Below are 10,273 nucleotides of genomic sequence, written 5' to 3' on the forward strand. Positions count from 1 at the left end.
CACCAAGTCATTTAGAAAGCCTCCCCTCTTGAGATCATTGAGGGAAATCGGCTGCTTTTTGTGGTGAATGCATTAAGGGCCCTACACAGGAAGCACAAACTTGTTTTCTCAGACCTCGTGGCGCAACGGTAGCGCATCTGACTCCAGATCAGAAGGTTGCGTGTTCAAATCAAGTCGGGGTCAGTAGATGTCTTCTTGACATCAAACGTGTCATGTCTAATATGAAAGCCGTATCTTCCGTTGCATAACGGGATAGATTTGGATCTTGACCAATGGGCTTTTTTTATCTGGCAATACGAAGTCAGAAGAAAATGTGGAAACGTGTGTGCCAAATTTGAAACCAAACTCCTTCGAACCAGAATCGAACCAGCGACCTAAGGATAGCCAACACTTCCGCCCGGTTACACAGACGAGGCTTAAGCCTAGTCCTAGACTAAAATGTAAATCTGAGCTGTTTGAACTGAAAGACAGTTGCAATGACTGATCTTAAAACAAGTCTGTACCTTTGTGTTGTCTTAAGATGCACACCAGTAATGTTTTTTTCTAAAGCATGTTTATTTAAGTAATTAACACACCAATTTGAACTATGGCTTAAACGTCCAATTTAATTGAGGGAAATCGGCTGCTTTTTGTGGTGAATGCATTAAGGGCCCTACACAGGAAGCACAATCTTATTTTCTCAGACCTCGTGGCGCAACGGTAGCGCGTCTGACTCCAGATCAGAAGGTTGCGTGTTCAAATCACGTCGGGGTCAGTAGATGTCTTCTTGACATCAAACGTGTCATGTCTAATATGAAAGCCGTATCTTCCGTTGCATAACGGGATAGATTTGGATCTTGACCTATGGGCTTTTTTTATCTGGCAATACGAAGTCAGAAGAAAATGTGGAAACGTGTGTGCCAAATTTAAAACCAAACTCCTTCGAACAGGAATCGAACTGAGGGAAATCAGGCTGCTTTTTCTCAAGACACAACAACACACCAAGTCATTTAGAAAGCCTTCCCTCTTGAGATCACTGAGGGAAATCACGCAGCTTTTTCTCAAGCCACAACAAAACACCAAAAAATTCAGAAAGCCTTCCCTCGAGATCACTGAGGGAAATCAGGCTGCTTTTTCTCAAGCCACAACAACACACCAAGTCATTTAGAAAGCCTCCCGTCTTGAGATCATTGAGGGAAATCGGCTGCTTTTTGTTGTGAATGCATTAAGGGCCCTACACAGGAAGCACAAACTTGTTTTCTCAGACCTCGTGGCGCAACGGTACCGCGTCTGACTCCAGATCAGAAGGTTGCGTGTTCAAATCACGTCGGGGTCAGTAGATGTCTTCTTGACATCAAACGTGTCATGTATAATATGAAAGCCGTATCTTCCGTTGCATAATGGGATAGATTTGGATCTTGACCTATGGGCTTTTTTTATCTGGCAATACGAAGTCAGAAGAAAATGTGGAAACGTGTGTGCCAAATTTAAAACCAAACTCCTTCGAACAGGAATCGAACTGAGGGAAATCAGGCTGCTTTTTCTCAAGACACAACAACACACCAAGTCATTTAGAAAGCCTTCCCTCTTGAGATCACTGAGGGAAATCACGCAGCTTTTTCTCAAGCCACAACAAAACACCAAAAAATTCAGAAAGCCTTCCCTCGAGATCACTGAGGGAAATCAGGCTGCTTTTTCTCAAGCCACAACAACACACCAAGTCATTTAGAAAGCCTCCCGTCTTGAGATCATTGAGGGAAATCGGCTGCTTTTTGTGGTGAATGCATTAAGGGCCCTACACAGGAAGCACAAACTTGTTTTCTCAGACCTCGTGGCGCAACGGTAGCGCGTCTGACTCCAGATCAGAAGGTTGCGTGTTCAAATCACGTCGGGGTCAGTAGATGTCTTCTTGACATCAAACGTGTCATGTCTAATATGAAAGCCGTATCTTCCGTTGCATAACGGGATAGATTTGGATCTTGACCAATGGGCTTTTTTTATCTGGCAATACGAAGTCAGAAGAAAATGTGGAAACGTGTGTGCCAAATTTGAAACCAAACTCCTTCGAACCAGAATCGAACCAGCGACCTAAGGATAGCCAACACTTCCGCCCGGTTACACAGACGAGGCTTAAGCCTAGTCCTAGACTAAAATGTAAATCTGAGCTGTTTGAACTGAAAGACAGTTGCAATGACTGATCTTAAAACAAGTCTGTACCTTTGTGTTGTCTTAAGATGCACACCAGTAATGTTTTTTTCTAAAGCATGTTTATTTAAGTAATTAACACACCAATTTGAACTATGGCTTAAACGTCCAATTTAATTGAGGGAAATCGGCTGCTTTTTGTGGTGAATGCATTAAGGGCCCTACACAGGAAGCACAAACTTGTTTTCCCAGACCTCGTGGCGCAACGGTAGTGCGTCTGACTCCAGATCAGAAGGTTGCGTGTTCAAATCACGTTGGGGTCAGTAGATGTCTTCTTGACATCAAACGTGTCAAACGTGTCATGTCTAATATGAAAGCCGTATCTTCCGTTGCATAACGGGATAGATTTGGATCTTGACCTATGGGCTTTTTTTATCTGGCAATACGAAGTCAGAAGAAAATGTGGAAACGTGTGTGCCAAATTTAAAACCAAACTCCTTCGAACAGGAATCGAACTGAGGGAAATCAGGCTGCTTTTTCTCAAGCCACAACAACACACCAAGTCATTTAGAAAGCCTCCCCTCTTGAGATCATTGAGGGAAATCGGCTGCTTTTTGTGGTGAATGCATTAAGGGCCCTACACAGGAAGCACAAACTTGTTTTCTCAGACCTCGTGGCGCAACGGTAGCGCATCTGACTCCAGATTAGAAGGTTGCGTGTTCAAATCACGTCGGGGTCAGTAGATGTCTTCTTGACATCAAACGTGTCATGTCTAATATGAAAGCCGTATCTTCCGTTGCATAACGGGATAGATTTGGATCTTGACCTATGGGCTTTTTTTAATCTGGCAATACGAAGTCAGAAGAAAATGTGGAAACGTGTGTGCCAAATTTAAAACCAAACTCCTTCGAACAGGAATCGAACTGAGGGAAATCAGGCTGCTTTTTCTCAAGACACAACAACACACCAAGTCATTTAGAAAGCCTTCCCTCTTGAGATCACTGAGGGAAATCACGCAGCTTTTTCTCAAGCCACAACAAAACACCAAAAAATTCAGAAAGCCTTCCCTCGAGATCACTGAGGGAAATCAGGCTGCTTTTTCTCAAGCCACAACAACACACCAAGTCATTTAGAAAGCCTCCCGTCTTGAGATCATTGAGGGAAATCGGCTGCTTTTTGTGGTGAATGCATTAAGGGCCCTACACAGGAAGCACAAACTTGTTTTCTCAGACCTCGTGGCGCAACGGTAGCGCGTCTGACTCCAGATCAGAAGGTTTCGTGTTCAAATAACGTCGGGGTCAGTAGATGTCTTCTTGACATCAAACCTGTCATGTCTAATATGAAAGCCGTATCTTCCGTTGCATAACGGGATAGATTTGGATCTTGACCTATGGGCTTTTTTTATCTGGCAATACGAAGTCAGAAGAAAATGTGGAAACGTGTGTGCCAAATTTGAAACCAAACTCCTTCGAACCAGAATCGAACCAGCGACCTAAGGATAGCCAACACTTCCGCCCGGTTACACAGACGAGGCTTAAGACTAGTCCTAGACTAAAATGTAAATCTGAGCTGTTTGAACTGAAAGACAGTTGCAATGACTGATCTTAAAACAAGTCTGTACCTTTGTGTTGTCTTAAGATGCACACCAGTAATGTTTTTTTCTAAAGCATGTTTATTTAAGTAATTAACACACCAATTTGAACTATGGCATAAACGTCCAATTTAATTGAGGGAAATCGGCTGCTTTTTGTGGTGAATGCATTAAGGGCCCTACACAGGAAGCACAACCTTATTTTCTCAGACCTCGTGGCGCAACGGTAGCGCGTCTGACTCCAGATCAGAAGGTTGCGTGTTCAAATCACGTCGGGGTCAGTAGATGTGTTCTTGACATCAAACGTGTCATGTCTAATATGAAAGCCGTGTCTTCTGTTGCATAACGGAATAGATTTGGATCTTGACCTATGGGCTTTTTTTAATCTGGCAATACGAAGTCAGAAGAAAATGTGGAAACGTGTGTGCCAAATTTAAAACCAAACTCCTTCGAACAGGAATCGAACTGAGGGAAATCAGGCTGCTTTTTCTCAAGACACAACAACACACCAAGTCATTTAGAAAGCCTTCCCTCTTGAGATCACTGAGGGAAATCACGCAGCTTTTTCTCAAGCCACAACAAAACACCAAAAAATTCAGAAAGCCTTCCCTCGAGATCACTGAGGGAAATCAGGCTGCTTTTTCTCAAGCCACAACAACACACCAAGTCATTTAGAAAGCGTTCCCTCTTGAGATCATTGAGGGAAATCGGCTGCTTTTTGTGGTGAATGCATTAAGCGCCCTACACAGGAAGCACAAACTTGTTTTCCCAGACCTCGTGGCGCAACGGTAGCGCGTCTGACTCCAGATCAGAAGGTTGCGTGTTCAAATCACGTCGGGGTCAGTAGATGTCTTCTTGACATCAAACGTGTCATGTCTAATATGAAAGCCGTATCTTCCGTTGCATAACGGGATAGATTTGGATCTTGACCTACGGGCTTTTTTTATCTGGCAATACGAAGTCAGAAGAAAATGTGGAAACGTGTGTGCCAAATTTGAAACCAAACTCCTTCGAACCAGAATCGAACCAGCGACCTAAGGATAGCCAACACTTCCGCCCGGTTACACAGACGAGGCTTAAGCCTAGTCCTAGACTAAAATGTAAATCTGAGCTGTTTGAACTGAAAGACAGTTGCAATGACTGATCTTAAAATAAGTCTGTACCTTTGTGTTGTCTTAAGATGCACACCAGTAATGTTTTTTTCTAAAGCATGTTTATTTAAGTAATTAACACACCAATTTGAACTATGGCTTAAACGTCCAATTTAATTGAGGGAAATCGGCTGCTTTTTGTGGTGAATGCATTAAGGGCCCTACACAGGAAGCACAAACTTGTTTTCTCAGACCTCGTGGCGCAACGGTAGCGCGTCTGACTCCAGATCAGAAGGTTGCGTGTTCAAATCACGTCGGGGTCAGTAGATGTCTTCTTGACATCAAACGTGTCATGTCTAATATGAAAGCCGTATCTTCCGTTGCATAACGGGATAGATTTGGATCTTGACCAATGGGCTTTTTTTATCTGGCAATACGAAGTCAGAAGAAAATGTGGAAACGTGTGTGCCAAATTTGAAACCAAACTCCTTCGAACCAGAATCGAACCAGCGACCTAAGGATAGCCAACACTTCCGCCCGGTTACACAGACGAGGCTTAAGCCTAGTCCTAGACTAAAATGTAAATCTGAGCTGTTTGAACTGAAAGACAGTTGCAATGACTGATCTTAAAACAAGTCTGTACCTTTGTGTTGTCTTAAGATGCACACCAGTAATGTTTTTTTCTAAAGCATGTTTATTTAAGTAATTAACACACCAATTTGAACTATGGCTTAAACGTCCAATTTAATTGAGGGAAATCGGCTGCTTTTTGTGGTGAATGCATTAAGGGCCCTACACAGGAAGCACAAACTTGTTTTCCCAGACCTCGTGGCGCAACGGTAGTGCGTCTGACTCCAGATCAGAAGGTTGCGTGTTCAAATCACGTTGGGGTCAGTAGATGTCTTCTTGACATCAAACGTGTCAAACGTGTCATGTCTAATATGAAAGCCGTATCTTCCGTTGCATAACGGGATAGATTTGGATCTTGACCTATGGGCTTTTTTTATCTGGCAATACGAAGTCAGAAGAAAATGTGGAAACGTGTGTGCCAAATTTAAAACCAAACTCCTTCGAACAGGAATCGAACTGAGGGAAATCAGGCTGCTTTTTCTCAAGCCACAACAACACACCAAGTCATTTAGAAAGCCTCCCCTCTTGAGATCATTGAGGGAAATCGGCTGCTTTTTGTGGTGAATGCATTAAGGGCCCTACACAGGAAGCACAAACTTGTTTTCTCAGACCTCGTGGCGCAACGGTAGCGCATCTGACTCCAGATTAGAAGGTTGCGTGTTCAAATCACGTCGGGGTCAGTAGATGTCTTCTTGACATCAAACGTGTCATGTCTAATATGAAAGCCGTATCTTCCGTTGCATAACGGGATAGATTTGGATCTTGACCTATGGGCTTTTTTTAATCTGGCAATACGAAGTCAGAAGAAAATGTGGAAACGTGTGTGCCAAATTTAAAACCAAACTCCTTCGAACAGGAATCGAACTGAGGGAAATCAGGCTGCTTTTTCTCAAGACACAACAACACACCAAGTCATTTAGAAAGCCTTCCCTCTTGAGATCACTGAGGGAAATCACGCAGCTTTTTCTCAAGCCACAACAAAACACCAAAAAATTCAGAAAGCCTTCCCTCGAGATCACTGAGGGAAATCAGGCTGCTTTTTCTCAAGCCACAACAACACACCAAGTCATTTAGAAAGCCTCCCGTCTTGAGATCATTGAGGGAAATCGGCTGCTTTTTGTGGTGAATGCATTAAGGGCCCTACACAGGAAGCACAAACTTGTTTTCTCAGACCTCGTGGCGCAACGGTAGTGCGTCTGACTCCAGATCAGAAGGTTTCGTGTTCAAATAACGTCGGGGTCAGTAGATGTCTTCTTGACATCAAACCTGTCATGTCTAATATGAAAGCCGTATCTTCCGTTGCATAACGGGATAGATTTGGATCTTGACCTATGGGCTTTTTTTATCTGGCAATACGAAGTCAGAAGAAAATGTGGAAACGTGTGTGCCAAATTTGAAACCAAACTCCTTCGAACCAGAATCGAACCAGCGACCTAAGGATAGCCAACACTTCCGCCCGGTTACACAGACGAGGCTTAAGACTAGTCCTAGACTAAAATGTAAATCTGAGCTGTTTGAACTGAAAGACAGTTGCAATGACTGATCTTAAAACAAGTCTGTACCTTTGTGTTGTCTTAAGATGCACACCAGTAATGTTTTTTTCTAAAGCATGTTTATTTAAGTAATTAACACACCAATTTGAACTATGGCATAAACGTCCAATTTAATTGAGGGAAATCGGCTGCTTTTTGTGGTGAATGCATTAAGGGCCCTACACAGGAAGCACAACCTTATTTTCTCAGACCTCGTGGCGCAACGGTAGCGCGTCTGACTCCAGATCAGAAGGTTGCGTGTTCAGATCACGTCGGGGTCAGTAGATGTCTTCTTGACATCAAACGTGTCATGTCTAATATGAAAGCCGTGTCTTCTGTTGCATAACGGAATAGATTTGGATCTTGACCTATGGGCTTTTTTTAATCTGGCAATACGAAGTCAGAAGAAAATGTGGAAACGTGTGTGCCAAATTTAAAACCAAACTCCTTCGAACAGGAATCGAACTGAGGGAAATCAGGCTGCTTTTTCTCAAGACACAACAACACACCAAGTCATTTAGAAAGCCTTCCCTCTTGAGATCACTGAGGGAAATCACGCAGCTTTTTCTCAAGCCACAACAAAACACCAAAAAATTCAGAAAGCCTTCCCTCGAGATCACTGAGGGAAATCAGGCTGCTTTTTCTCAAGCCACAACAACACACCAAGTCATTTAGAAAGCGTTCCCTCTTGAGATCATTGAGGGAAATCGGCTGCTTTTTGTGGTGAATGCATTAAGCGCCCTACACAGGAAGCACAAACTTGTTTTCCCAGACCTCGTGGCGCAACGGTAGCGCGTCTGACTCCAGATCAGAAGGTTGCGTGTTCAAATCACGTCGGGGTCAGTAGATGTCTTCTTGACATCAAACGTGTCATGTCTAATATGAAAGCCGTATCTTCCGTTGCATAACGGGATAGATTTGGATCTTGACCTATGGGCTTTTTTTATCTGGCAATACGAAGTCAGAAGAAAATGTGGAAACGTGTGTGCCAAATTTAAAACCAAACTCCTTCGAACAGGAATCGAACTGAGGGAAATCAGGCTGCTTTTTCTCAAGCCACAACAACACACCAAGTCATTTAGAAAGCCTCCCCTCTTGAGATCATTGAGGGAAATCGGCTGCTTTTTGTGGTGAATGCATTAAGGGCCCTACCCAGGAAGCACAAACTTCTTTTCTCAGACCTCGTGGCGCAACGGTAGTGCGTCTGACTCCAGATCAGAAGGTTGCGTGTTCAAATCACGTCGGGGTCAGTAGATGTCTTCTTGACATCAAACGTGTCATGTCTAATATGAAAGCCGTATCTTCCGTTGCATAACGGGATAGATTTGGATCTTGACCTATGGGCTTTTTTTATCTGGCAATACGAAGTCAGAAGAAAATGTGGAAACGTGTGTGCCAAATTTGAAACCAAACTCCTTCGAACCAGAATCGAACCAGCGACCTAAGGATAGCCAACACTTCCGGCCGGTTACACAGACGAGGCTTAAGACTAGTCCTAGACTAAAATGTAAATCTGAGCTGTTTGAACTGAAAGACAGTTGCAATGACTGATCTTAAAACAAGTCTGTACCTTTGTGTTGTCTTAAGATGCACACCAGTAATGTTTTTTTCTAAAGCATGTTTATTTAAGTAATTAACACACCAATTTGAACTATGGCATAAACGTCCAATTTAATTGAGGGAAATCGGCTGCTTTTTGTGGTGAATGCATTAAGGGCCCTACACAGGAAGCACAACCTTATTTTCTCAGACCTCGTGGCGCAACGGTAGCGCGTCTGACTCCAGATCAGAAGGTTGCGTGTTCAAATCACGTCGGGGTCAGTAGATGTCTTCTTGACATCAAACGTGTCATGTCTAATATGAAAGCCGTATCTTCCGTTGCATAACTGGATAGATTTGGATCTTGACCTATGGGCTTTTTTTATCTGTCAATACGAAGTCAGAAGAAAATGTGGAAACGTGTGTGCCAAATTTAAAACCAAACTCCTTCGAACAGGAATCGAACTGAGGGAAATCAGGCTGCTTTTTCTCAAGACACAACAACACACCAAGTCATTTAGAAAGCCTTCCCTCTTGAGATCACTGAGGGAAATCACGCAGCTTTTTCTCAAGCCACAACAAAACACCAAAAAATTCAGAAAGCCTTCCCTCGAGATCACTGAGGGAAATCAGGCTGCTTTTTCTCAAGCCACAACAACACACCAAGTCATTTAGAAAGCGTTCCCTCTTGAGATCATTGAGGTAAATCGGCTGCTTTTTGTGGTGAATGCATTAAGGGCCCTACACAGGAAGCACAAACTTGTTTTCCCGGACCTCGTGGCGCAACGGTAGCGCGTCTTTTTTTAATCTGGCAATACGAAGTCAGAAGAAAATGTGGAAACGTGTGTGCCAAATTTAAAACCAAACTCCTTCGAACAGGAATCGAACTGAGGGAAATCAGGCTGCTTTTTCTCAAGACACAACAACACACCAAGTCATTTAGAAAGCCTTCCCTCTTGAGATCACTGAGGGAAATCACGCAGCTTTTTCTCAAGCCACAACAAAACACCAAAAAATTCAGAAAGCCTTCCCTCGAGATCACTGAGGGAAATCAGGCTGCTTTTTCTCAAGCCACAACAACACACCAAGTCATTTAGAAAGCCTCCCGTCTTGAGATCATTGAGGGAAATCGGCTGCTTTTTGTGGTGAATGCATTAAGGGCCCTACACAGGAAGCACAAACTTGTTTTCTCAGACCTCGTGGCGCAACGGTAGCGACTCCAGATCAGACTCCAGATCAGAAGGTTGCGTGTTCAAATCACGTCGGGGTCAGTAGATGTCTTCTTGACATCAAACGTGTCATGTCTAATATGAAAGCCGTATCTTCTGTTGCATAACGGAATAGATTTGGATCTTGACCTATGGGCTTTTTTTAATCTGGCAATACGAAGTCAGAAGAAAATGTGGAAACGTGTGTGCCAAATTTAAAACCAAACTCCTTCGAACAGGAATCGAACTGAGGGAAATCAGGCTGCTTTTTCTCAAGACACAACAACACACCAAGTCATTTAGAAAGCCTTCCCTCTTGAGATCACTGAGGGAAATCACGCAGCTTTTTCTCAAGCCACAACAAAACACCAAAAAATTCAGAAAGCCTTCCCTCGAGATCACTGAGGGAAATCAGGCTGCTTTTTCTCAAGCCACAACAACACACCAAGTAATTTAGAAAGCCTCCCCTCTTGAGATCATTGAGGGAAATCGGCTGCTTTTTGTGGTGAATGCATTAAGGGCCCTACACAGGAAGCACAAACTTGTTTTCTCAGACCT

The sequence above is a fragment of the Barbus barbus genome (assembly GCF_936440315.1).
Source record: "Barbus barbus genome assembly, chromosome: 22".
Classification (NCBI taxonomy): domain Eukaryota; kingdom Metazoa; phylum Chordata; class Actinopteri; order Cypriniformes; family Cyprinidae; genus Barbus; species Barbus barbus.